At 45.4% G+C, this 27322-nt stretch overlaps 1 protein-coding gene across 1 annotated transcript in view; it reads left to right on the top strand.

Annotated features, from left to right (window-relative positions):
• The window catches only part of HAUS6 (HAUS augmin like complex subunit 6), a 2286143-nt gene that overhangs the window by 1763118 nt on the left and 495703 nt on the right, over positions 1–27322 (top strand). The gene's annotated exons all lie outside the window — the stretch shown is intronic.

The raw sequence follows: 27322 nt of genomic DNA, 5'->3' as shown, positions 1-27322 counted from the left end.
CTTGATGTGCACAGACAGCTCAGGTTTTACCTGGACAGGACTAAAGACCTTCTGAAATCAGCACAGTTATTGGTCAGTTTTACCCCTGGAGCCCAGGGCAAGGCTATTTCTAAGCAAACCATTTCTAAATGGATTGCACATTGTATCACTTTTTGTTACTCCTTTCATGGCAAGGTTCCTCCTCAAGGGGTTAGGACCCACTAAACTAGAGCAGCTTCCACTTCTGCAGCCTTTTTAAGGGGTGCCCCTACTAAATACATTTTGGAGGCTGCCACATGGTCTTCTGTTCACACTTTCACAAAGCATTATAATTTGCCTTTGTTTTCTAGAGCCAGGGCAGGGTTTGCCATTGCTGTTCTGCAGGGCATTATTTCCAATCCTTGATTCTGTTGGTTCCTCCTCCCTTTTCTCTGGGCTTTGGTAATCAACCCATTGGTTAGAACTGCAACAGTGAAACACAATGAACATAGTTCAGTTGTGTACACTTACCATAAATGTAGATGTTCGAGTGTATTCCCTATTGCAATCCTGGTTTCCTGCCTTCCTTCCCCCTTTTTGGTCTTCTCCTGTTCTCTTTTCCTAAGGTACAGGCTAAATTTGGCATTTGCCAAAATTGCTTTTGGTTTAAGCCTTGTTTTCTGGGGGCTTCTGACTGTTATGGCAAGAAAGACTTAGGAAGTGACATTGGCTGCCTCCTTTTGTATCGGACGTCCTGACGTCCTTTACAACCGACAGCCATCATAATTACTTACCTTGGGTATTCTGGCTGATAGAGGGCTACCGGGAGCAAGATAACCTATTGGTTAGGACTGCAACAATGAATACACTCGAACATCTACATTTATTGTAAGTGTACACAGCTGTACTTGCTGCACCCAGCTTCAAGGCATTCTGGCTAGTTGCTTTGAAAACTTCAGTTTGATACCTCGCATCACATCCTACTGGCATTAAGGAGAACCAACACAAGGAGGTCTTTCTTTTAACAAGTATAATCAATTGTTCCAAGCAGTTTAGCTCCTGTGCTTGCACACAGTCTCTTGGGTCATACAGTATCTTTCCAAAACACTTATTGATAATTTTTCCATTAAAGTGCATTTATCAGCCATCTTTGTCTGCATGCCACAGTACCGAGCCTCAGCCAGCTCTTCAACGAAGCTGGTATTCTGGGGGACTTTACACTGGAGACCCCAGAAATCTAGCCATGGACCTCAGTTTTTTTTTTATTGATGAGCTGAATTTTCATCTTTTTGAATGTACCAACTCAACTGCTCTGATACCTGTCCTGAGACGCACCATTTATGGTGGCCATTATCTTGGTCAGAAGGATGTCAGAATTACAGGCAGTATCAGAATTTTCGCTAGATCAGTCTTTGCTGATTCTCTTTAATCCAGACTCAGAACAAAGAGGAAAAGTTTCTGTGGACTGTGGATGTGCACAAGGCAGCTCAGTTATGTTACAGCTGAAAGGACTGAAGAAGACAAGGCAGACTAAGTGTTTGCTTTTGTATGACTGTATTCCCTCTTGATGTCTGTATGTACATTGTAGGTGTAGCTGGATTTAGGTGTATATTGCTGATGCTGAGGGACAATATTTCAGCTGCAATATTTCATCTTCAGAACATCTTATTGATCAGGCATTTTATTCCTCTCTAAGTCCTTCCTACTGTGGTTTGTGCTTTGATTTCCTTACATTTGGACTATTGTAACTCATTACTTGTTGATCTTCCTGACTTAGAGCTGGCACTTTCTGGTGCACATCTATTACCTGGTGTTCCAAGACATCACCATATTATGCCTGTTTTATATTCCTTGCATTGACTCACTGTAAAATATTGTGTTATGTACTAGATTATTTTGATGGTGTAGCGTTGTGTGTGCAACCATGGTCCCACCGTACTTGAAAGAGCTCTTACATGTTTGTTCCTTCCCATTCACTTTGATCTAACTCACAAACCCTTCTCTCTGTTTCTTTTAATTTGGTCTCTTCAGGTTTCTCTTCTTTTAGTTACGAAGATGCTGTATTATGGAGTAATTTTCCAGCCTGGATTCGGGAGGTGTCTGCAGTTGTAGACTTTAAATGGACTCCTAAAACCTACTTGTGTTTCCTTTTTATGATCATGTTTATTGTTTAATTGGTGATGGTGTTGGTATTCGTATGACCAATGCTCGGGCATTTAAAACTGAGTTTATTTTGGAAGATAGAGGTCTGTGTGTGTGTGTGTGTGTGTGTGTGTGTATATATATATATATATATATATATATATATATATATATATATATATATATATATATATATATTTATAGATCTGTGTGTACGCTAATTGGTTACGTAGAGGAATTGCTGTAGGAGATACTATTTTAGGTGTGCATATTGATCACTGCCGAAGTAGCCTAAGCTGTATGGGTTATATCCTGCATAGGATTTAAAAGTCAACCAAGTTCCAAAGTTTCTGGGAAATTTCTCCTCACTCATACTGTTAGTTTAAACTGAACTGACTCAGGTTTGAGTGCTAAGCCCTTCAGAGATTTCATGTTGACCAAAAGTGCTCCTCTGTGGGCTTTTGAGGATCAATGGTCGACTTGTGCTGTTCCATTGCTGGGCAGATAAATTCTGTTTGGAGGGGGAAACTTCTATGAATGTTTTTCTTGTTTAAACTTGCTTTCCTCTTAGGAAAGCATATTTTAAGCTAGCAGGATCTGGAAGAATAGGCCAGACCTTGTATGTATGAGCTCACACAGATATTTTAATATAGAAGGTACCTCTGATCTTTTGGGGGTCCATTCCTATGGCATCGAAATTAAAATCTCTTCCACTTGGCTCCAGGATTCCATGCAAGGAGGTCTAAAAAACTGTTGGCTTTTCATCTTGGATGGGAATGTTCCTCTGCTTTCCCACCCTTTCCACTAATATTCCTTCTGAATCTTCAGATATACCATGTATTCCTCAAGATAATTATGGTGACTCCCTTCTGGCCTGGGCAACAGTGGTTCTGCCTTTTGGAATTGGCCAGGGAAAATTACCACAAGCTTTCTCACAGTCTGGCTCTACTCGCACAAGAACAGGGGTGCTTGATATATCCCGACCACTATAAATTTAGCTGACTGCCTGGATTATATGGTTTTAATACCTTTTAGGCACCTGATTACTGTGGACATGCAGCAGGTAGTAACTGAGGCAAGAAAACCTGTTACTAGAAAACTGAATATAAACAAATAGAAAGGGTTTTCAAGTTAATGCCTAAACATAACCAGCATCCATTAAGGGATAGTATTTCTCTTATTTTTACAATATTTGTAACTTTCCTATGGCCTATCTTACTCCACTGTCTAGGTTCATTTGCTGGCTATTTCAGCATGTCTGTCCATGGATCCCCATCTTTTAAGGCATTCTTATGTCAAAATGTTTTTATTTACCATTTGTTGACCAGTTTAGCCCCTCTAATCTAGTAGGCTCTTTCCAGGGGAAACCTGAGGTGGTGGGTATAGTAGTAGTGTAAATTTTGGTCTTGGCATTGTGGAACTTCCTTTACTCTTCAGTAGGTGCTGTGGGATCTTTTACATCCATTTGAGCTACCACTAACTTTGGCAGATGGTGCTTTGTTTTTAATGTCTCATCTGAAGGATGACACACTCAGGAGTGCAACACCCACCTTATGCAGTGTCAGCTGTTAATCTAGCTGGTGTGGGAGGAAAACAGACAGCTGTCTACACCAAAGTAGAAAGTGCTACCTGTTGTGCCATTAATACCACTACCTCAGCTTTTGAAAGAGGGGTTGCATAAGGGACCTCTAAGAAAAGTGTCACCCCCTCCTAGGGATCTTAATTTTGTGGGTTACTCTAAATACTCGGACTCTCAACAATTCTGTATTGGAATTTTGAATACAAAAATGAGGGAGAAAGGAAACTATCCTGACAGATCAAAATCTTTCAAAGCTTTCAATCAAGTTCATTTCTTGTGAAGGTAAGAATAAGGAATGACCTTTGTCAAAGTAGACTACTTCTCAATGTTTTTCTCAGGCCGCTTTTGTTCCCACCACAACAAAACTATTTCAGATAAGGTCAAGCGCTGCAAACTACTTACTACTAGCTTCTATGACTTTTTGGATGAGTTGAAGTCAAAGCATTTTAGAAGCAGCAACTTGGTCCTTCGTACATTTATAAAGCACCACAGGTTAGATTTCTTATGCAGACGTAGGACAGGCTTCTCTAGGACTATTCTCCACAGACTCCGGGGCCCCTCCACTTCCCAGTTCTAAGCCATAGTAATCTACCCATGTAGCTTAGGCTGCTGCAGTAGTCACCAATCTGAAGAACATGGTACAGTTATGCAAGTAAATGTACAATAACAGTAGATGTTTGATCACTGCTGGAGTAGCCACTCCATCCCTGCATTCCCCTTGTTTTTTGAGGTCATTTTTTAAACCAGGGTGTGGACATGTTTTGTTGTTCCTAAGCAATGTTCTCTCAGAGCTTACCCTCCTGTCTGTAGGAATAAAAGCTGTGAAAGGCTTGGTGCACAAACCTATCTTTTAGTCAGCTCAGCTGTCACTGACTAATGGTTTGGGTGTTTGGAAGGCGCCCTAAAACTTTGGAAGGTGGCTGGCTGCTATATGCTATGCAGCTTAGGCTACTGCAGCACTGATCATTACTTACACAACTGTACTTTCTTTTCCCATTTATCGTATATGGATGGGATGTGGTTTGCAAGTGCCATTCTTCTTCCTGTTTTATTTTTGCCTTTAGTTTAACAGAAGGGATGAGCTGATCCAAAGGCAGTTCTTAGTTCAATTGAGCCAACAGGCAAAAAGCATTGAACAAATGAACATAATGTCTTTGTGTGTGTGAATATATATATTTGTGCGTGTGTATACACACTCATATGTATGTGTGTGTGTATATTCACACACACAATATAAACTCTTACACCTTTTGCAGAGCAGAGGACACTATCTGACCCTTATGAATGCTTTAGCACTTGGTTTCCTGTCATTTTAGAAGAGCTGACATTTAATCCACCTCCCTCGTGAACTAGTGTTGGCTACTCACTCCCCTGTTCCAGTAACAAGTCTTCTAATGTCTGTGTCTGAGCTGGGTTGTCTTGGATGCAGTTATGACTTAGCCTTCTTCACTGTAGCTTAGACATACACTAATGATGTTCATAGTGTTTCACTGTTGCAGTCATTACACTTGGGTTATCCTGCTGGCAGGCTACCCGCAGTCAGCCTGAATTCCAAAGTCCTGGTCTGACATCTGTTGCTGTCGCCTCTTCCCTGACGTCAGAGCGCCAGGGGTATAAAAGATGCAGCCGCCATTTTCTTCAGTCTTTCTTGCAGCTCAGTGCCCAAAGCAAAAGCAGTTCGCAAGTGCCGGTCAGCCGACTCCTGAGATTTTCGAAATTGAATTTCAGATCCGAAGTCTTCTATAAAGCTAAGTACCCTGTTGGGGAAACTTTTTTCTTGCTCCAGACCGATGTCAGAAAAAGCTAATTGTATTTCTTGTGGGAAGCAAATACCTCATAAGAATTTTCATTCTTACTGTATTCCTTGCCTAGGCCCTGACCACGACGTTGCTAGTTGTCTGTTTTGTGCTAGATTTAACCAATGCACTATTAAGCCTCGGTACGATTTTGCTTTTCATTACTTTGGCTGAAGGTTTAACTATATAATGCCACAGGAACAACCGATTGGAATTCATAAAAAATGCAAGGAGAAAGAAAAGGACAGGCATCTGAGAGACAAAACCGACGACAAAGCCTCTTCTAGGTCAGTCACCGGTTCGCCGGTGCTCAGTGAGGTGCTTTCTCAGCCCCTGACACCTGCTACCTCAGAGCTAAAGGCCGCCTCCGACTCCCACGTGGAGACAACTAGGCCATTGGATACTCAAGGTATTGGCCCTTCGGAAACTAATCCCTCAGATGGGTCCGGGGCTGCTGAGCAGGCATCGGCTTCTGAGAGTGTTTTCAGACCTATACAGCTTTATATCAAGCCTTCTTCAGCATCCAAGACAAAGTCAAAAACAGTTTTAAAGACAAGGAAACAAGTACAGCATTCTCCATGACTAACTTATATGCCTAAGAAACATATGCTCAAAATGGCCGAAGACCTAATTACTTTGATCAGGGGTTCCCATCCCCCTCCTGATAAGAGGCCTAGGCAAGATACTGAATATGATTCCTCTGATCAGGTTTCTATTTCCTCTGACTCCTCTTCAGAACAGGGATACTCTATTCCTCCCTATGAGGATTCTGATGCTGAAGAATCTATTCCTTCAGCTTCTCCTGAGGATTACTCATTTGGGGAAACCCTGCATACCATGAGGGAGCATTTCCACTGGGAGAGCCAAGATTATTCAGATTCTAAGAAAAGGCTTAGAGATTTTCTTCTATTAACTCAGCACAGACCTCTTGCAATTCCACCTGTTCTAGACATTATAGATGTATTTTCAGAGTCCGGCCTGTCTCCTGACTCTTTACCTCCTGCACCTGTTAAGCCAGACAGATACTACAGGGTTCCAGATTCTCGTAAATTTCTATATAAAAATCCTGCTGCTGACCCAGAAACAATTTCTCAGGGTCCCAAAGGGGTCAAGGCTGCTACTGCTAAAAACCCTGTCCCCTCAGACAGAGATTCTAGGGCACTGGACAGATTGGGGAAAAAATTCTACACTACTGCTACCTTGGCTGTAAGGGCTTTAAATTGTCAGTTCCATATGCTCAAATATCAGCAATACTTAATGTCTTTGTTAAAACAGAAAATGTTGACAAATTCTGAATGTTCTGAGAACAAAGAATTGCAGGATTTATTGCATGCAGCTGAACAAGTGAGAAAACATACTTTGCAATGTGGTTATGATTCACTGGAGGCCTCTTGCAGGGCCGCTGTAACAGGTTCTGTTATTAGAAGGCATGCTTGGTTAAAGGAATAGGCTCTGCCTGATCATGTTAAAGAAAAATTATTGGATGCTCCATTACAGCATGATACTTTGTTTGGTGTTAAGGCAGAAGAGGTGTTGAAGAAAATGGAGGATAAAGCTAAATCTATGCAGACAGTGAAGGATTTCTTTCAGGTACAGCCACCCAGATTTAGCAGGAACTGGCCTTCTAAGAAATGGTCCTTTCCCGTGTCAGACAGGCCACAAAGAGGCCGATACAGATGCCCTAGAGGCAGGCAACAGCCCCAGGGCTCATACAGGCCCAAACAATGGGGTGCTTCTACTTCCAAAAGCGGAGAATACAAATCACAGCCATATAGGAAACCGTCCCAATGACTTCCCTCTGCCAATGCCAAGCATTTCTCTCTTGGCAGCACCCTTAGGGGGAAAGCTAGCACTTTTTTCACAAAATTGGCACATGATCACACAGGACAAATGGGTCCTAAACATAGTCTCTCAGGGCTACATGTTCCACTTTCACACCCTTCCAAAGGCAAAAGGTATGCCAGACCTGCGACACATTCAATGGGCAGAGGCACAAAAACAAGTAACATCTCTCATGGACATGAGGGCCATTCAGCCAGTGCCACAACAGGAGCAGGGACGAGGATTTTACTCAAGATTTTTCTTAGTTCCAAGAAAGGACAAAGCATTGAGACAAATTCTGGACCTGTCTGTTCTAAATACTTTTCTGGACGTACCAAAATTCAAAATGTTGACTCTGCAACAGCTTCTGCCCATGCTGGGAAAGAAGGCTTGGCTTGTAACTTTGGACCTCAGAGGCATACCTGCATGTCCCAATCAGACAATCTTGCAGAAGATGCCTCAGATTCATAGCTGGCTCAATGCACTACCAATTCTCTGCACTGCCCTTTGGCTTATCTACTGCGCCCAGGGTCTTCACTAAATGCCTGGCACCAGTAATTGCATTTTGCAGACAGAGGAATTCAGATATATCCCTACTTGGACGACTGCCTTATTCAAGCGGAGACCAAAGACATTCTACTAAAGCATCTGGCATTTGTAAAAAGATTACTAATTTGCCTAGGGTACACAGTAAACGAAAAGAAATCAAAACTAGTACCCTCTCAAGAAATAATATTCCTGGGTGCAGGCTTAAATACAACTGCCCAGATGGCTTATCTCACGCCAGACAAACAAAGGCAACTGACTTCTTACTTCAAAAGCATGGCAACAAAAACCCAGTTATCTGCAAGAACAATTCTGCAGGCTCTGGGCTACATGGCCTCCTGCGTTCTGCTAATTCCATATGCAAGACTGCATACGAGGACACTACAATGGTATCTAAAAAGTGTTTGGACTCAACATTGCCACAGCCTGGAATCATTAATTTCACTCATTCCCTGCCTGCAACAGGAGTTTCAATGGTGGGCACAGGCCTGTCACCACAACAAGGGACAGCCATTCACTTTACCCACAGCCAGGCAAACACTAACAGCAGATGCGTCAGATTATGCCTGGGGGGTCCACATGGCAGGAAAATGTATTCAGGGCATATGGCCCCCAAGCCAAAGGCATCTTCACATCAATCAAAAAGAGATGCTAGCTGTACAAAATGCCCTGACAGCCTTCATGGACCTACTTCGTCCAGGACAGCTGCTGATAAAGATGGACAACACCACAGTTATGTGGTGCATAAACAAGCAGGGGGGCACACATTCCTACCCCCCGCTGCAGACAAGTCATGATTTTGTGGAACACAGCATTGACCTACCAAGTACACCTGCAAGCACAATTCCTGCCAGGAAAAACAAATGCTTTGGCAGACGAACTAAGCAGAAACCTCATGGATCCTCACGAGTGGAAACTAGATCCACAAATCTTCAGCATGATAACAAGGAAATGGGGATGCCCACACATAGATCTTTTTGCCTCCCCCCACAACTGCCAACTTCAGAGATTCTGCACAAGGACTTATCACAAACAAGCATGGAAAGTGGATGCCTGGTCATTCAGCTGGAACAACCTTACAGTATATGCCTTTCCTCCACTGCCTCTCCTCCCAAAGGTACTCCTAAATGTCAGACAAGAGAAGCCACAAGTGATGCTAATTGCCACAGATTGGCCATGCTAACACTGGTACCCAATCCTAAGGAGCTTGTCTCAAGGCCCAGCCTGGACATTTCCTCAAATTCCTCATTTGCTGACCCAACAAAACAATCAGATCCTGCACAGCCAACTCAGAACCCTAAATCTAGCTGCATGGTGGATAGTGTAACCATTCAGAATACTCCTCTCTCTAAAGCGGTTATGGATGTTATTTTGGAGGCCAGGAGGCTCAGCACCAGGAAATCTTATACAGAAAAGTGGAAGAGATTCTGTGCTTGGAACCAGGCGCAAGGAATTGACACGCTTGTACCAGATATTCCTCAGATTTTACAATATCTGACTGAGATGCTGGACAAAGGCCTATCCTTCTAATCAATTAAGATCGATGCCTCTGCCATTTCAGCTCATTACAATACAGAACCACCAAATGTTAAGTTGTCAATCTCGCCTTCATTCTTGCTGGATGGGTTCGAAGCCGAACCTCGGCTCAGACTCGGCCAATACTAAAGCTCGAGAGTTAATTCCACCGGCTCGAGGCTCCCCTATATCCCACAATGCTAGGCGGTAACTACTCAGATCTCATTTGCCGCTTAGCTGACAAGGTGCTTCTTCTACCGGCTCTGGCAGGTTAGTAAGTTTTCTAATTAGAAACTTCTATTTCAACCCCTAAATTTTTTTCCTTTTACCATAGTTTTATTTGCAGTATTTCAGTAGTTTAAATCGGGTCCCCCTCTAGTGTCTAAAATCCCTTTTTATTCCCTTCTTAACTTTTAGGCCTTTGGCCCTCTCCTTCCCCTAGTCCTTCAGTGTGACTGAATTTTTATTTTTTGCTTAAGGGTGTGTTTGTGTGTTGTGCTTGTGTTTTCACACTAATTACGATGTCTAAAGACTCCAAGGTCTCAGGCTTCAAGAAGTGTGATTCGTGCTGTCAGAAAATGTCTCTGACAGATGGTCACACTTCTTGTGTATATTGCCTGGGACCTTTGCACCTGCAGGACTCATGTGCTGTATGCCATGCATTCAGCCCTAGAGTCCTGCAGGAACGCAAAAATAAATTGATTTTGCATGGCTTGTTAAAGCCTGAAGGCCCCCCGACTCAGTCTGTGTCGGGGAAGCCTTCTAAGACTTCCAGACCATCGGCTCCAGTTTCTGAGCCATCCCCTGGAAGCATTAGATCGGCATCGACATCGGCTCCAGCTGGAGCCGATGTTTCCAAGTCTCATACTATCGCCTCGGCTCTGGCTGGAGTCGAGGTTGACAAGACTCAGTCTGCTCCGATAGGCTTATCGGAGCCACCTGCTAAGAAGAGGTCTAGGTCCCCTTGCATCGGCTCCATACATTCGGCACCGGGATCTCCTCTTCTATCAGAACGGAGCCATAGGTCTCACTCCTCTCGGTCCTCCAGGCTGTCCGACCATGATTTACAAAAGGTGGAGAGTAGACTTTTCAAGTCCGAGGCACTGGCCCAAATGCTGCATAGCCCTACTCAACAGTCAGCGGCTATTTCCATCCCTGATTTTATTCCTCCTCCGACTCCATTGAGTTCGGAGCCGGGGCTCATCGGAGCCGTGGCTGCCGGTGCTTCGAGCCGATACCGCCCTTCGGCTCCGCTGCCTGCTCCGATTTCCTCATTGAGGGATCTCGTGCCGGGCTTTGTCGGCCCGGGCGAGTGGCATCGACCCTTGTCCGACCCCGTTCTCCCTCTCGGAGCGTTGGTGCTGGTAAGTTCGGCTCCGACATCGGCCTCGGAGCCGTCCCTGTTGGTGCCGGGGGGGTGGGTCCTTGTCTCCTCTGAGCGGGGACCTTCGGCCTTGCATGATAGGGGGTGCCTTTGAGGTCATGCAGAGCCTGCTAGACCCAGTGTCTATCCCACAGTCAGCTCCGTCAGCTCCTCCCTCTTCAGTGCCTGCGGTGATTTCTACCCATCCCCTTGTATCAGACCGCAGAGAGCCAGCTCCTCAGGTTTCCCCATTGGGAATTTCCTCCTCTTCCGAGGCCTCTCCTGATCCGGTAGGAGAACCCCTCGAAGAGACCGTGCAAGAGGAAGCACATTGACTCCCCTGAGTCTATCACCTCTGACACTGACTTGGAGGAATCTGAAGGTTCCCCTCGATCCCCCTCTGAGGATGTCTCCTTTGCTGACATCCTTGAAATCCTGAAACAGAGGGGGAACTGGCCCGCCCTTAACCCTTCAGAAGACTAGTCAGTTTACCTTGAGGCGTTTGGCTCTCGCCCTTACACCTCCTGGGTGTCCCCTCCCGGGTGTCCCCTCCCTTTGACCCCCTTATGGAAGTGGTGGCAAGGAAGGCTTGGACAGCCCCTGATTCAGTGGAACCTACCCCAAGGAGGCTGTCAAAATTTATTACTTCCCCTAAGGACAAGGACTTTCTATCAAAAGGTGTCTCTGTTGATGCCATGGTGGTGGCCGCAGCCACTAAGAAGGAGTTAGCTGATCCTTCAGTACCTGTCCATCCTCCTAATAAGGAGTCTAGGACCATGGACAGGTACGGTAAGTGGATGATGTTCTTCATCTCACATTGCTGCAGTCATAACCTGTGGGTAGTCCGCTGTCCTCGGTCGGCCCGAATACCAAAGTATTAGGCTGGCGTCGGTCATGGGCGCTCAGATCTGACGTCAGTGCGCCATGGTATTAAAGCGCATGACCGACGTCATATCCTCAGTCTTTTTTGCCGCATGGTCCAAGCAGAAGCAGCGTTTGCAAGTGCCGCTCATGCTCTGAAATTTTCGATTCTGAGTTTCAGACCAAAACCAAGTTGGCTAAGTACCGCTGGGGAATATTTTTGTTTTTCTTGCCTCAGTTAATTCCGGATGTCAGAAAAAGTGAATAATTGTATTTCTTGTGGGAAACAGATACCGCATAGGGATTACCACTCTCTGTATTCCTTGTTTGGGGCCTGAGCACGAAGTCGGGTGTCGCTTTGTGCTAGATTTAATAAGCGCACCATTAAACGTAGGTTAGATTGCGCTAGGCTTGTCTTCGGTAAGCGGTGTAATTACAATATGCCGTCGGATCCTCCGACGCCCGCTACCGCTAAGAAGCGCAAGGAAAAATCGTTAAGGTCCAAGCAGGATGAGTCGTCCGTTCTGGACGCCGGTTCTTTAGAAACTACGGTGGAATCTGTAGATCCAGCCGAGGTTTCAGTTGAGTCTCAGGGGGAGCAGTTAATTTTGCAAGATGTGGCCTCTCAGGAGTCAGTACAGGCTGAGGGGGCCTCTCAGGTTGCTGTACTCCCTTCTTTGCCTAAGGTGGTTAGGCCTTCTCCTTCTGTCTCTAAGGTACCTTCCAAGGTCAGGCCTGGTTTGCCTTCCTCCGGTGTCAGTCCTAGTTCTGCAGGTTCTGTGCCTAAAAAACACATGCTTAAAATGGCAGAAGATTTGATTTCCTTAATCAGGGGTTCTATGCCCCCTCCAGATAAGAGGCCTAGGGTGGAGCCAGAGGTGGAAAGTTTGGAACAGGCTTCAGATTATTCAGAGTCTTTGGCTGAAGACATTCAGGATTTTCCTCCTTATTCTGATTCAGATGCAGAGGATTCCAGTCCTTCTGCTTCTCCTCCAGAGGATTTTTCTTTTTCAGAAACCCTGCATTCTATGAGGGAGCATTTTAAATGGGAAGGTCAGGATTTCTCAGATTCCCGAAAGAGGCTTAGGGAATTTTTGTTTTTACCACATCGGCCTTTGGCTATACCTCCTGTTTTGGATGTTGTTCAGGATGTTTTCTCTGAGGCTTCTCTTAATCCAGACTCTTTGCCTCCTGCGCCTGTTAAGCCAGATAGGTAATACAGAGTGCCAGAGGCTCATAAATATCTGTATAAGAGCCCAAGGGCTGACCCAGAAACTATTAGCCAGGGACCTAAGGGTGTCAGGGCTTCTGTTGTAAAGAATCCAGTTCCTATGGATAAAGATTCTAGAGCTTTGGATAGGTGGGGTAAAAAAGTGTATACCTCTTCCACTCTAGCAATGAGGGCTTTGAATTGCCAGTTTCATATGTTGAAGTACCAGAATTTTCTCCTTACTCAGTTAAAATCTAAGGTAGATGCTTTGGCAGAGGGCATAGAGTGTAAGGAATTACAGGATTTGGTTCATGCCTCTGATCAGGTGGGTAAGCATTCTTTGCAGTGTGGTTTCATGCTTTACAGGCTTCTTCCAGGGTGGCTGCCACTGGATCAGTTATTCGCAGGCACGCCTGGCTTAAGGATCAGAACTTGTCAGAGCATGTTAAAGCTAGAATTTTGGATGCTCCTTTGCAGTCTGAAGTTTTGTTTGGTACTCCTGTGGAGTCTGTCTTAAAGAAAATGGAAGACAAGGCTAAGTCTATGCAGACTGTTAAAGATTTTTTGCAGGTGCAGCCCCCTAAGTTTAGCAGGAATTGGCCTACTAAGGGATGGGCTTATCCTTCTTCTGATTTACAGTCTAGGGGTAGATCTAGACGTGGTAGGGGCAGAGCTCAGGGTTCTTTCAGGCCTAGAACATGGAGTTCCCCTGCACAATCTACAGGTGAGGGCAGGGGCCAGTCCTTTTGTAAACAGGCCCAATGACCTGCATCTTCAGCTGCCAGATCCTTCCTGTCTGGCAGCTCCTTTGGGAGGAAAGTTGGCACTCTTCAAGCAAAACTGGCTTTTAGTCACCCAGGACAAATGGGTGTTGGACATTATAGACCGAGGCTACAAGTTTTATTTCCACACATTGCCTCCTTTCAAAGGCATGCCAGACGTTCCTCCTCAGCAAAGGTTAGAGGCTCACAAACAGATTTCTTTACTTCTTCAAATGGGGGCTATACAGCAGGTCCCTCCGTCAGAAGTGGGCCTAGGATTTTATTCTCGCCTGTTTCTCGTACCAAAGAAAGGAAACACTTGGAGGCCAATTTTGGATTTATCTATCCTCAACACTTACCTGGACGTTCCAAAATTCAAAATGTTGACGTTGCAACAACTTCTGCCTCTGTTGGGCAAAGATCACTGGATGGTAACTCTGGATCTCAAAGAGGCTTATCTTCATGTTCCTATCAGGCCCAGTTGCAGGAGATTCCCTTTACATTATCAGTTCTCTGCATTGCCCTTTGGCTTATCTACTGCGCCCAGGGTGTTTACAAAGGTTCTGGCTCCAGTAATAGCCTTCTTAAGGTTAAGAGGAATACAAATTTATCCTTATTTGGACGATTGCCTGATTCTTGCTCAAGACAAAAACAAGCTACTTCACCATCTACAGTATGTTATGGCAGTGTTAAGGTGCCTAGGGTATTCTGTGACCGAAACAAAGTCCAGTCTAGTACCCTCTCAGGAAATGTGCTTTCTGGGTGTGAGACTGAATACAGCTTCCCAGATGGCTTTTTTGACCCTGGACAAACAAAGAAACCTTACACTTTACTTCCAACAATTGTCTCTACGGTCCAGGCTGACTGCAAGGACAGTCCTTCAAGCCTTGGGGTTCATGGCATCTTGTATTCTGGTGCTTCCCAATGCCAAACTGCATATGAGGAAGCTACAATGGTATCTCAAAAATGTATGGACGCAACACTGCCACGATCTGGACACTGTCATTCAGATAATACCTTGCATTCAAAAGGAATTTTTGTGGTGGGCTCAGGAATGTCACCTAAACAAGGGACTCTCTGTGACCTGACCAGAGGCGAGTCAGATCTTAACGACAGATTCCTCGGACAAGGCTTGGGGAGCTCACCTCAATGGAAAATGGGTTCAAGACACGTGGCCTGCCAGACTTCAACATTTACATATCAACTTGAAGGAGATGTTAGCAGTCCAATTTGCATTGATGGCTTTCAAGGATCTACTTCACCCAGGACAAGTGTTGATTCAAACAGACAACACAACTGTCATGTGGTACATCAACAAGCAAGGGGGAACCCATTCGTACCCTCTTTGCAGGCAAGCTATGATTTTGTGGGAGATTACTCTCAGTTTGCACCTCACTCTTCAGGCAAGGTTTCTGCCAGGAGCACAGAACTCCTTAGCAGATGTTTTGAGCAGACAGATGGTGGATCCCCACGAGTGGAAATTGGATCCTTATGTATTTCGACAGTTGACAGTGATATGGGGGACTCCAGACATAGATCTGTTCGCTTCTCCACTAAATTTCCAGTTGCCAAAGTTTTGCACAAAGATGTTTCATCCAACAGCTTGGAAAGTGGATGCTCTATCATTCAGTTGGAGCAATCTTCACGTCTATGCCTTTCCTCCTCTGCCTCTCCTTCCCAAGGTGCTCTTGAAGGTCAGACAAGACAAGCCCTCCATGATTCTAATAGCTCCAGATTGGCCTCGACAGCACTGGTACCCTCTGCTGAGGAGTTTAGTACGGGAGCCTCCTTGGCCTTTGCCTTCAATTCCACACCTTTTGTCTCAGGCAGGCAATCATTTCCTCAATGTCAGGATTCAGTCCCTGCATCTAACAGCCTGGCATATTCTGTGAAGGCCTAGTACAAGGAAAGTTTATGCTGATAAATGGAGGAGATTTTTTATTTGGAGCAAAGCAAAGAGCTTTGATGTTTCCAGGCCTGATTTGAGTGTTTCTCTTCAATATCTTACGGAATTATTAGACAAGGGTTTGTCTTTCTCCTCTGTAAAAGCTCATGCTGCAGCCATTTCTGCTCACTATGACTGTGACCCACCTTTATTCTCTCATCCTTTGTTTAAGCAATTCCTTAGAGGGGCAAAGAACATAAGACCCCCGCGTAGAGCTCCTACTCCTTCCTGGGATCTCAATTTTGTGTTGGAAAAGCTTACTTTACCTCCTTTTGAACCTGCAGCTACGTCTGAGTTAAAGTTTTTGTCTTGGAAGACTGCTTTTTTGTTGGCCATTACGTCTGCTAGAAGGGTTTCTGAATTACAAGCTCTAATGGCAGTTGAACCCTTCCTGATGTTTCATAAGGATAGGGTATCTCTGCGTACTAACCCTACTTTTATGCCTAAAGTGGTTTCAAATGTGGCCTTGAACCAATCTATTCATTTGCCTACTTTTATGCTGATCCCCAAAATAAAGGGGAGAAAATTTTGCACACTTTGGATATTCACAGGCAGTTGCGTTATTATTTGAGCAGGACTAAAAGGTTCAGACAGTATCAACAGTTATTTGTTTCTTTTGCTTTGGCCTCTCAGGGGAAACCTGTTTCAAAACAAACTATTTCTAAGTGGATTGGCCATTGTATTGCTTTTTGTTATTCTCATCATGGTAAGGAGATTCCGGCTGGAATCAGACCTCATTCCACTAGGGCTACTGCCACTTCTACTGCTTTTTTAAGGGGTGTAGCTACTAAAGATATTTTGGAAGCAGCTACTTGGAGTTCAGTGCACACTTTTTCTAAACATTACCATCTCCCTCTTTATTCCAAATCTAGGGCTGGATTTGCCACTGCAGTCTTACAGGGCATGTTAGCAGCTCCCAATGCTTTATGATTTAGCCAGCCTCCCTTTACCTTTGCTTTGGGATGCTACCCACAGGTTATGACTGCAGCAATGTGAGATGAAGAACATAGTACAGATGTTCTTCGTGTTTCACTGTTGCAGTCATAACTGTAGGGTGCTCCTGCCGGCAGGCAGCCCGAGGTCGGCCAGAATCCCAAAGTCTGGGTCCGGCGTCGGCTGTATAAGCTAGTATCCTGACGTCAGGACGCCTTGGTACATAGCCCTCTGCCGACGCCATCTTCTCCAGTCTTTCTTGCCGTGCGGTGGAAAGCAGCTCGCAAAACGTTGGTTGGCGATTTTCGAACAGCGTATTTGGTTGTTGTCTGTCCGAAGTTGTTACTTCTCTTCTCAAAGCTAAGTACCCCGTTGGGGAATCTTTTTCTTGTTCCTCCGATGTCAGAAAAGTTAATAATTGTATAGCGTGGAAACAAATACCTCATAAAGATTTCCACTCTTACTGTCTACCTTGCTTAGGCCCTGACCACGACGTTTCTTGTTGTCGGTTCTGTGCCAGGTTCAACTCTCGTACTATCAAGCGCAGGTACGATTGGGCTTTAAATTATTTTGGCAGACGCTTCAATTATAGAATGTCGTCGGACACTACTGGAGTTCAAAAGAAGCGCAAAGACAAAGACAGGCCTCCGAGGTCCAAACAGGACTCGTTGCAGCTGGAGCCAGCGTCCGTTCAGCTGTCGCCAGTGAGGCGCTTTTGCAGCCCCTGTCGTCCGCCACTTCTGAACCGATGGCCGATACGGACTCCCATGGGGAGCCATCGAGGCCCACTATTTTAACTGCTGCAGGACCTTCGGACGTCGCTCCTTCAGATGGGTCCGGAACCGCTGTGCAGGTACCGGCTTCTGAGGGGGTTTTCATTCCTACTCACATCACTATTTCAAAGGCAAAGGCAAAGACAAAGACTCCTACTAAGTCTAAAGTTCCAGCTCAAGCTGCTTCTGAATCCACTCCCAAGACACAAAAACAATTATTGAGGATGGCTGAAGATTTGCTTACAATGATTAGGGGTTCTCACCCCCCTCCTGAAAAAAGGCCTTGAAAGGATGTTACTCTGGATTCCTCTGACCAGGCTTCTGTATCTTCTGTTTCTTCCTCTGATCAGGACTATTCCTTTCCCCCTTATGAGGATTCGGATGCTGAGGATTCTTTGCCCTTGGCCTCTCCGCCTGAGGATTTTTCTTTTGGGGAAACCTTGCATGAGATGAGGGAACATTTTCATTGGGAAGGTCAGGAATATTCTGCTTCCAAAAAGAGGCTTAGAGAATTTCTTCTTCTTCCTCAGCATAGGCCTTTAGCTATCCCTCCTGTCTTGGACATTGTAGATGATGCTTTTTCTGAGGCTAATTTGAATCCTGATTCCATGCCTCCTGCTCCTTCTAAGCCTGATAGATTTTATAGGGTTCCTGACTCTCATTTATTTTTATTTAAAACCCTTCTGCAGATCCTGAAACTATTTCTCAGGGCTCTAAGGCTGCTAAGGTTGCTACTTCTAAAAATCCTATTCCCTCTGAGAAGGATTCTCGTGCTTTAGACAGGTGGGGAAAAAGGTATATACTTCTGCTACCCTGTCTGTAAGGGCTTTAAATTGCCAGTTTCATATGTTTAAATATCAGCAATTTCTTTTGTCTGTTTTAAAGCAAAAGCTTGCTTCCCTTCCTGCTTGTGCAGAGGATAAGGAACTTCAGGATGTTTTGCATGCTACTGAACAGGTTAACAAGCATAGCTTACATTGTGGTTTTGATGCTTTGGATGCTTCCTGCAGGGCTGCTGCCTCTGGTACTGTGATTAGGAGACATGCCTGGCTTCGTGAACAAAGTTTACCTGAACAGGTTAAGGCTAAGTTATTAGATGCCCCTGTTCAACAGGATGTTCTTTTGGTTCTAAGGCTGAGGAAGTTATTAAAAGATGGAAGAAAAGGCAAAGTCCATGCAGACTGTAAAAGATTTCTTGCAGGTTCAGCCTCCTAGATTTTCCAGGAATTGGCCTTCTAAAAATTGGTCCTTTCCCACGTCTGACAGGCCTCAAAGGGGAAGATATAGACGCTCAGAGGTCGTGGTCAAGGCCAGACCTCTTACAGATCTAGACAATGGACTGCTTCTTCACCTAGGAGGGAGAAGACAGATCCCAATCTCAAAGAAAGCAAACTCAATGACTCTCTCGTTGGGCTTCAGGACCCCTTTACCTGGACGCCTCTCGGAGGAAAACTGTCTCTTTTTTACAGAAATTGGACTCATATTACCCAGGACAGATGGGTATTGGACGTGATTTTAAAAGGTTACAAGTTCCACTTTCACACTTTACCAAGGACTCATGGTTGGCCAGATCTGCCAAAACTTCAATGGTCAGAGGCCTTAACTCAAGTGGATGCTCTTCTGGCCATGAGAGCCATAGAGCCTGTTCCACTCTAGGAAATGGGAAAAGGGTTTTATTCAAGGCTGTTTCTGGTTCCCAGAAAACAAAACTCATGGAGACCTATTCTGGACCTTTCTGTGTTAAACACCTTTTTGGAAATTCCAAAGTTCAAGATGCTTACTCTGCAACAGCTAATTCCAATGCTCTCTCAGGACGCCTGGATGGTGACATTGGACTTAAAGGAAGCCTATTTGCATATCCCTATCAGACAAGAACACAGGAAATTCCTCAGGTTCAAGGCAGGTTCGAGGCACTTTCAATTCTCTGTTCTGCCCTTTGGTTTATCTACTGCACCCAGAGTCTTCACCAAGTGCCTGGCACCAGTAGTGGCTTACTGCAGACTTCAGGGGATCCAGATTTAACCCTATTTGGACGACTGCCTTATTCAGGCAGACAGCAAAGATCTTCTGCTTCAACATCTGGACTTTGTTCAACGTCTTCTCCTACTACTGGGATTCTCCGTGAACATAAAAAAAGTCACATTTGATCCCTTCTCAACAAATGGTATTCTTGGGAGCCCTCTTAAATACAACCTTACAAAGGGCCTACCTCACTCCAGAAAAACAAACTCAGCTGGCTTCTACTTTCAACACCTTGGCAACTCTATCTCAGCTCACTGCAAGGAAATTCCTGCAGGCTCTGGGCTACATGGCTTCCTGCATTCTGTTGATTCCAAACGCAAGGCTTCACATGAGAAAGCTTCAATGGTATCTGAAAAGTGTATGGTCACAGCACTACCACGATCTGGATATTCTGATTCCTCTGATCCCCTGCCTCCAGAAGGAGTTCCTCTGGTGGTCCAGGGCATGCACGTTAAACAAAGGAAAACCTTTTCGTCTCCCTCAGCCTACTCAAATTCTAACCACGGATGCCTCGGATTATGCTTGGGGAGCACACTTTCTAGACAATTGCCAGCAGGGAACCTGGACAAAGGACCATCTTCACTGGCACATCAATCTGAAGGAAATGTTGGCAGTTCAAAATGCCCTTTAGCCTTCAAAACCTTTTACAACCAGGGCCTCTGCTAATTGACAGACAACACCACGGTCATGTGGTACATCAACAAGCAGGGGGGTTCTCATTCATACCCCCTTTGCAGATTAGCTATGGGTTTATGGGACACAGCTCTAAATTGGAATCTGCATCTCCAGGCTCAATTCATTCCAGGGAAACAGAATCTCTTAGCAGACAGCCTGAGCAGAAACATTTCAGATCCTCACGAATGGATGCTAGACACCAACTTGTTCAACAGGATTACTGCAGTTTGGGGATGTCCCCAGATAGATCTGTTTGCATCCCATCTCAATCATCAGCTGCCTCGCTTTTGCACCAGGTCCTTCCACAAAACAGCATGGAGAGTGGATGCCCTGTCCTTCAGCTGGAGAAGCCTGTCAGCATATGCCTTCCTTCCTCTTCCTCTACTGCCTCGGGTACTACTGAAGATAAAGCAGGACAAGCCCAAGTTCCTCATCTTGATTGCTCCAAATTGACCTAGACAGTTTTGGTATCCAACCTTAAAGCTCCTGTTCTCGGGGCCTCCTTGGATTCTTCCACTGAACCCTTCGCTTCTGTCCCAGCATCAGGGTCAGTTACTACATTCCAGTCTCAAGACCCTTTGCTTGGCAGCTTGGCTCTTCAAAGGAATTTGATTTCCTCTAGTCTTCCCAAACAAGTGTTGGATGTTCTTTTGGAAGCTAGACGGCCTAGCACTAGGAAATCTTATGCCTCTAAATGGAAGAGGTTTTCTATTTGGATGCAGGACCGAGGCTCTGATCCTCAGGTTCCTGATCTCTCCTCTATTTTGCTTTACCTTCGAACTTTTATCTAAAGGACTTTCCTTTTCTTCCATTAAAATTCATGCTTCTGCTATCTCTGCGCATTTCAGTTCTGATCCTCCTGTTTTTTCACATCCTTTGGTGAAGCAGTTTTTGAGAGGGGCTAAAATTTGGCCTCCAAGGACCCCTCCTGTCCCTGCCTGGGATCTTAATTATGTTTTAGAAAACTTACTTTGCCTCCTTTTGAGCCTGCTGCATCTTCAGATATTAAGTTTCTATCTTGAAGACTATTCTTTTGTTAGCATTGACCTCTGCCAGAAGGGTCTCAGAGTTGCAAGCTCTCATGGCTGTGGAACCATACCTTATTTTCCATCAGGACAGAGTATCCTTGAGGACCAATCCTACTTTCATGCCTAAGGTGATTTCGAAGTGGCTTTGAATCAGACAATTCACCTTCCTACTTTCTTTCCAAATCCTCAAAATAAAGGGGAAAGGATTTTGCATTCATTGGATGTGCACAGACAGTTATGATTTTACTTGGACAAGACTAAAGATTTCAGAAAGTCTAACCAATTGTTTGTTTCCTTTGCTTCCAGTTCTCTTGGAAAACCTATTTCTAAACAAACTATTTCCAAATGGATTGCTTATGGAATCAGATTTTGTTACACTCATCATGGGAAACGGTTTCCAGGGACCATTAGAAGTCATTCTACTAGAGCAGCTGCTACTTCTACTGCTTTCCTCAGAGGAGTCCCTACCAAGGATATCTTGGAAGCTGCCACTTGGAGTTCTGTGCATTCTTTTCCAAGCACTACAATCTCCCTTGTTTTCTAACTCTAGGGCAGGCTCTGCCTCTGCTGTCTTGCAGGGTATTCTTCCCTCGCCTTCTTCCATCTAAAGCCTCCTCCCTCTCTACACTGCTTTGGGATTCCACCCTACAGTTATGACTGCAACAGTGAAACACGAAGAACATAGTACAGTTGTGTACACCTACCATAAATGTAGATGTTCGAGTGTCTTCACTGTTGCAGTCGGGTTTCCTCCCTCCTATCCCCTCTTTCTCTCATATTTGTGGTGTATTTGTGTTTCCTTGTTGGATTCATTTTTGATTTGTTGGGGACTTCTGACATCTAGGGCAAGAAAGGCTGGAGAAGATGGCGTCGGCTGAGGGCTATGTACCAAGGCATCCTGACGTCAGGATACTAGCTTATACAGCCGACGCCGGACCCAGACTTTGGGATTCTGGCCGACCTCGGGCTGCCTGCCGGCAGGAGCACCCTACAGTTATGACTGCAACAGTGAAGACACTCGAACATCTACATTTATGGTAGGTGTACACAACTGTACTTTTTGTACCTACCATAAATGTAGATGTTCGAAGATCCACATTGCTGCAGTCCAATTTACCCTCCCTCCTTCCCCTCTGTAGTTTGGAGTGGTTGTATGGTTGGGGTGGTAGAGGTTGTTTGTACATGGGTTTTGGAGGTTTTTCTATTTTTGGCTGTGGCCTTTCTTTTTAGGGCCTTCTGACATCTGGGGCAAGAAAAGACTGAGGATATGACGTCGGTCATGCGCTTTAATACCATGGCGCACTGACGTCAGATCTGAGCGCCCATGACCGACGCCAGCCTAATACTTTGGTATTCGGGCCGACCGAGGACAACGGACTACCCACAGGTTATGACTGCAGCAATGTGGATCTTCGAACATCTACATTTATGGTAGGTACAAAACTGTACTTTTTCCTCAGCGACCTTTTCAATGCGGTCGCTGAACTATTTGTGTCACTTCACCCGTCTCCAGAGAGATTTGCTCAAAGATATGGGTGAGGCTATACAGGATCCAACAGCTGAGGGGGTTCCAAGACAAAATGAACTCCCAGTTGGCAACCCTGAATTCGATTGTTAACTCCTCCATGCGGCTTCTCATACGCTGCTGATGGGGCGAGTAGGGCCGCAGGCACAGGTGTAGCTTTATGACGTCACGCCTGGATGCGGCTTTGCAATTTTGCGGACCCTTTCAAGGCGTCCTTCACCAATTCCCCCTTTGATGGCTCAACATTGTTTGGTCCTCAGGTGAAGGATACATTGACTAGGTGCGAGGTGGAAGGTAAGACTCTCTCTGCCGTGGGAGTCCGTTTTCTACCCCTTCTAGACCTTATCCAAAAGGTCAGAGGGGAGGAAAAATCTGGTTCCGCAAGCCTCAGGGAGTCTCATCTGACGCACAAGGTCGATTCCCCTCTAGAGGCAGAGGGGGGAATAACAATAGACGCCGCCCTAGAGGCAGAAGAGGTCCGCAAAACCAGGGTAGCAGAGAAACTTTCTCTGATAAACCCTTTCAGCATCTCTGAGGAGCTGCCTGGCTGTCCACCTTCGGATGCAGTCGGGGGAAGATTATCACTGTACCCAAAAGCCTGACTTTCCCTCACTCAAGACAAATGGGTACAGTCAATCATATCCGAGGGTTACAAAATTCCCTTTATTCACACCCCTTCCCAACCCAAAGGATCCCTTCCAGACGTTCCACCCAGTCTAAGGGAACAAGCAGCACTAGAAATATCAAAGCTGCTATCAAAAAGAGCTATCCAATCAGTCCCAGCAGACCAGCAAGGATCCGGAATCTACTCCAAATTCTTTTTGGTACCAAAAAAAAAACAGGGGCCTGGAGACCTATACTGGATCTCAGCAAGTTAAACAATTATATCAAAAAAACAAAATTCCGGATGGTCACGCTACAGTCCATTCTACCCTTTTTGGGTCAGGACAACTGGATGTGCTCGATAGACCTTCAGGATGCGTACTACCACATCAAAATGCACAGATGCTCCAGGAGGTTTCTCCTCTTCAGGCTGGGAGCCAGTCACTACCAGTTCAGAGCCCTGCCCTTTGGTCTCACTACAGCCCCCCGTGTGTTTACCAAATGCATGGCAGTGGTCGCGGCTCACTTGAGACGTCAAGGATTCCAGGTGTTTCCATATTTAGATGACTGGCTCCTTAATGTCACCACCAGACATCAACTGCTTCTAGCCAGAGACTTCACCACCCAGACTTGCCAAGCTCTAGGCATTTCAATAAATTTCGAAAAATCTGCCTTGTCGCCTTGTCAATCTATTACCTTTATAGGCGCCACCTTAGACACTCTCAATCTTTCCGCCAGACTTACAGAGCAAAGAGTGTTAGATATCCGCAAACAAGTTTACCTTCTACTACAATGCAACAAAATCAAAGCCAGGGTAGTCTTGAAGGTATTAGGACTCATGGCAGCTACTATCACCCTTCTCCCCTTAGCTCGTTTCCTCATGAGGGTCCTCCAATGGATGCTGTTTACTCAGTGGTCCTTCCAACAGCTCCCGATGTCTCACATCATATTAATAACTCAATCATACAAGAATCACCTGTCTTGGTGGATCACATCACCTCAAGTTCTCCAAGGCAGACCTTTTGTCCCCCCCCCCCCAGTCGCCACGGTGACAACGGACGCCTCCTTGATCGGGTGGGGGGGGGGCATTATCAGGGCAGGACAGTCCAGGGCACGTGGCAACCTTTCGAGTGCCACTTGCACATAAATGTCTTAGAGATGAGAGCAGTGCTTTTAGCGTTGCAAGCCCTTCAGCACTCTTCCCATGGGGACTATTGCAATTCAGATGGTCAACATGTCCGTAGTGTGGTACATTAACAAACTGGGCGGAACCAGATCCTACCCCTTATGTCGAGAGGCACTCAGACTCTGGCAGTGGGCGATTTCTTCTCAGCGTTTTCTGATAGCAACGCACATTCCCGGGAAGTCCAACGTGATTGCAGATAAGTTGAGCAGGGCCATTCTGATGCCCCACGAGTGGTCTCTGAAGAAATCAGTGCTGGAAGAAGTCTTCCAAAGATGGGGCCAGCCTTGCTGCGATCTTTTTGCTACTCCCCAAAACAGCAAGTGTCACGACTTCTTCACTCTCTTCCCGTTACCAGGCCATCCCACCAGAGACGCTCTAGTCCACGATTGGCCCCGGGGACTTCTGTATCCTTTTCCCCCTTTTCCACTGATATCTCAATTAATTCAGAAAGCTATCGCCTTGAGAGTTACAATGATCCTCATTGCCCCTTACTGGCCTCGACAGATATGGTTTCCGTTCCTCCATCATTACCTATTGGAGCAGCCTTGGCATCTGGACCCGGTGCCAGATCTGTTGACCCACCAGTCGGGCAAGCTGCACCACTCCCTTCATTCTCTCAACCTCACAGCGTGGTTTCTCCAATTCCTACCCTAGCCAGGCTTCCCTCAATCTCTCATTCGGTCCAGAACATCCTGATAGCCTCTCACAAATCTTCTGCCAGGAAGATTTATAATAGTAAATGGAAACGTTTTTCCTTCTGGGCAGCATGAAAGAATACAGACCCCTTCATTGCACCTATCCAGTCTATCCTAGACTTTCTGGCAGAGCTCTTCCATTTAGGCTCTTCTTCATCTACCATTAGAGTACAGCTAGCTGCTATATCTAATTTTCATGTAGGAGTCTCAGACTCCAGTATAATGTCCCATAAGCTCTGCAAAGCCTTTTTAAGAGGTATTTTTCTGCTCAAGCCCCCAATCAAAGATCCCCCACCTCAGTGGGACTTGAATTTGGTTCTGGCATCCTTGATCCTCCCCCCCTTCGAACCAGCGGCTTCATGCCCTCTTAAGCTGCTCTCATGGAAAACACTTTTTCTAGTAGCCATAACTTTAGCTAGAAGGGTATCTGAACTTCATGCTCTGTGCAGTCGTCGTCCTTACTTAGTTTTCCACAAAGATAGGGTGTCCCTCCGGACTAATCCGTCCTTCCTGCCTAAAGTTTCCTCTGAGACAAATCTGAACCAAACGATTGATCTCCCAGTATTTTTCCCTGACTATTCCAACAGGTCGGAACAAAAGTTACATTTTCTAGATGTTCACCGCCAACTTAGATATTATTTAGACAGAACTAAACAGTTCAGGAAATCTGATCAACTTTTCCTGTCTTATGAGGAAGGGAAATTGGGCCTTCCAGTTACTAAGGTGTCCCTCTCAAGATGGCTTACCTCTATAATTACCTTCATCTATGAAATCAGACATCAAAAACTGCCTTCAAGACCTAGAGCTCATTCAACTAGGGCATTAGCTACATCTGTAGCTTTTCAGGACAGGCTGCCTATAGATTCCATTTGTGCAGCAGCCACTTGGGCTTCTCCTCATACCTTCATTTTACATTACAAATTGGATATGGCCTCCAGAAACCGTGCCAGCTTTGGTTCCACTGTTCTCAAGAGTCTGTTCCGATAGGCCGCCCAGAATAAGGTGCTAGGGACGCGGTCCCATCCAGCAAGAATGAAGGCGAGATTGACAACTTAACATTAAGAAGTTATGTACCTACCATAACATTCCATGTTAGTTGTCTTCTTCTCGCCTTCTTTCTTATGCCCCACCTCCTTCCCCCTAGCCTGGACAGACCGATAGGAAATTTTGGGATCTTCCTTTGGTGTTTCCTTCCCACATGTTCTACCACCTCTATTCCCCCTTTTATGTTTGTGTAGCTTACATTCAGGTTTATATAGAGGTGGGTTCTTTTTTCTCCATACTATGGAGACCAGAACTGCTTGGTTTAGCTATCAAACGAGATCTGAGTAGTTACCGCCTAGCATTGTGGGATACAGGGGAGCCTCGAGCCGGTGGAATTAGCCCTCCAGCTTTAGTATTGGCCGAGTCGGAGCCGAGGTTCGGCTCCGAACCCATCCAGCAAGAAAGAAGGCGAGAAGAAGACAACATGGAACGTTATGGTAGGTACATAACTTCTTATTTTTTCACATCCATTGCTTAGGTAGTTCCTCAGGGGGGCCAAAAACATAAGACCTCCAGGGAGAGCACCAATACCTGCATGGGACCTCAATTTTGTCTTGGAAAAACTCACACTGCCTCCTTTTGAGCCAGCCAATACAGCTGAGATAAAATTCTTATCATGGAAAACAGCTCTGCTCCTAGCAATAACTTCAGCAAGAAGAGTCTCAGTTACAGGCATTAATGGCTGTGGAACCTTTTATTATCTTCCATCTGGACAGGGTTTCTCTAAGGATAAACCCAACATTTATGCCTAAGGTAGTGTCCAGTGTGGCTCTTAACCAAACCATTCATTTGCCTACTTTTTATCCAAACCCACAGAATAAAGGGGAGAGACTTCTGCATTCCTTGGACATGCACAGACAGCTACGCTTCTACTTGGACAAAACTATAGTTTTCAGAAAGACTGAGCAGCTTTTAGTGGCATATGCTGCAGGATCACAAGGAAAGGCTATCTCAAAGCAGACTATTTCAAAATGGATAGGACACTGCATTAGTTTCTGCTATTTACAACATGGCAAATCAGTGCCTAAGGGCATTAGACCACATTCTACCAGGGCAGCAGCCACCTCAGCAACCTTCCTCAGAGGAGTACCAACCAAGGATATTTTGGAGGCTGCAACTTGGACTTCAGTGCACACTTTTAGCAAGCACTACCACTTACCTCTTTACTCTAAATCCAGAGCAGGCTTTGCCACTGCAGTTCTGCAGGGCCTTATAGCCACTCCTAATGCTGTTTAGACCCAGCCACCCTACCTCAGCTTTGAGATTCAACCCAAGTGTAATGACTGCAATAGTGAAACACGATGAACATAGTACAGTTGTGTACCTAACATAAATGTAGAT

This window comes from Protopterus annectens, chromosome 2.part0 (genome assembly GCF_019279795.1).
Source record: "Protopterus annectens isolate FY-2018-M chromosome 2.part0, PAN1.0, whole genome shotgun sequence".
NCBI classification, from domain to species: Eukaryota; Metazoa; Chordata; order Ceratodontiformes; family Protopteridae; genus Protopterus; species Protopterus annectens.
Note: the sequence above shows the minus strand (reverse complement) of the source record. Positions and strands in the feature narration are given on the sequence as shown.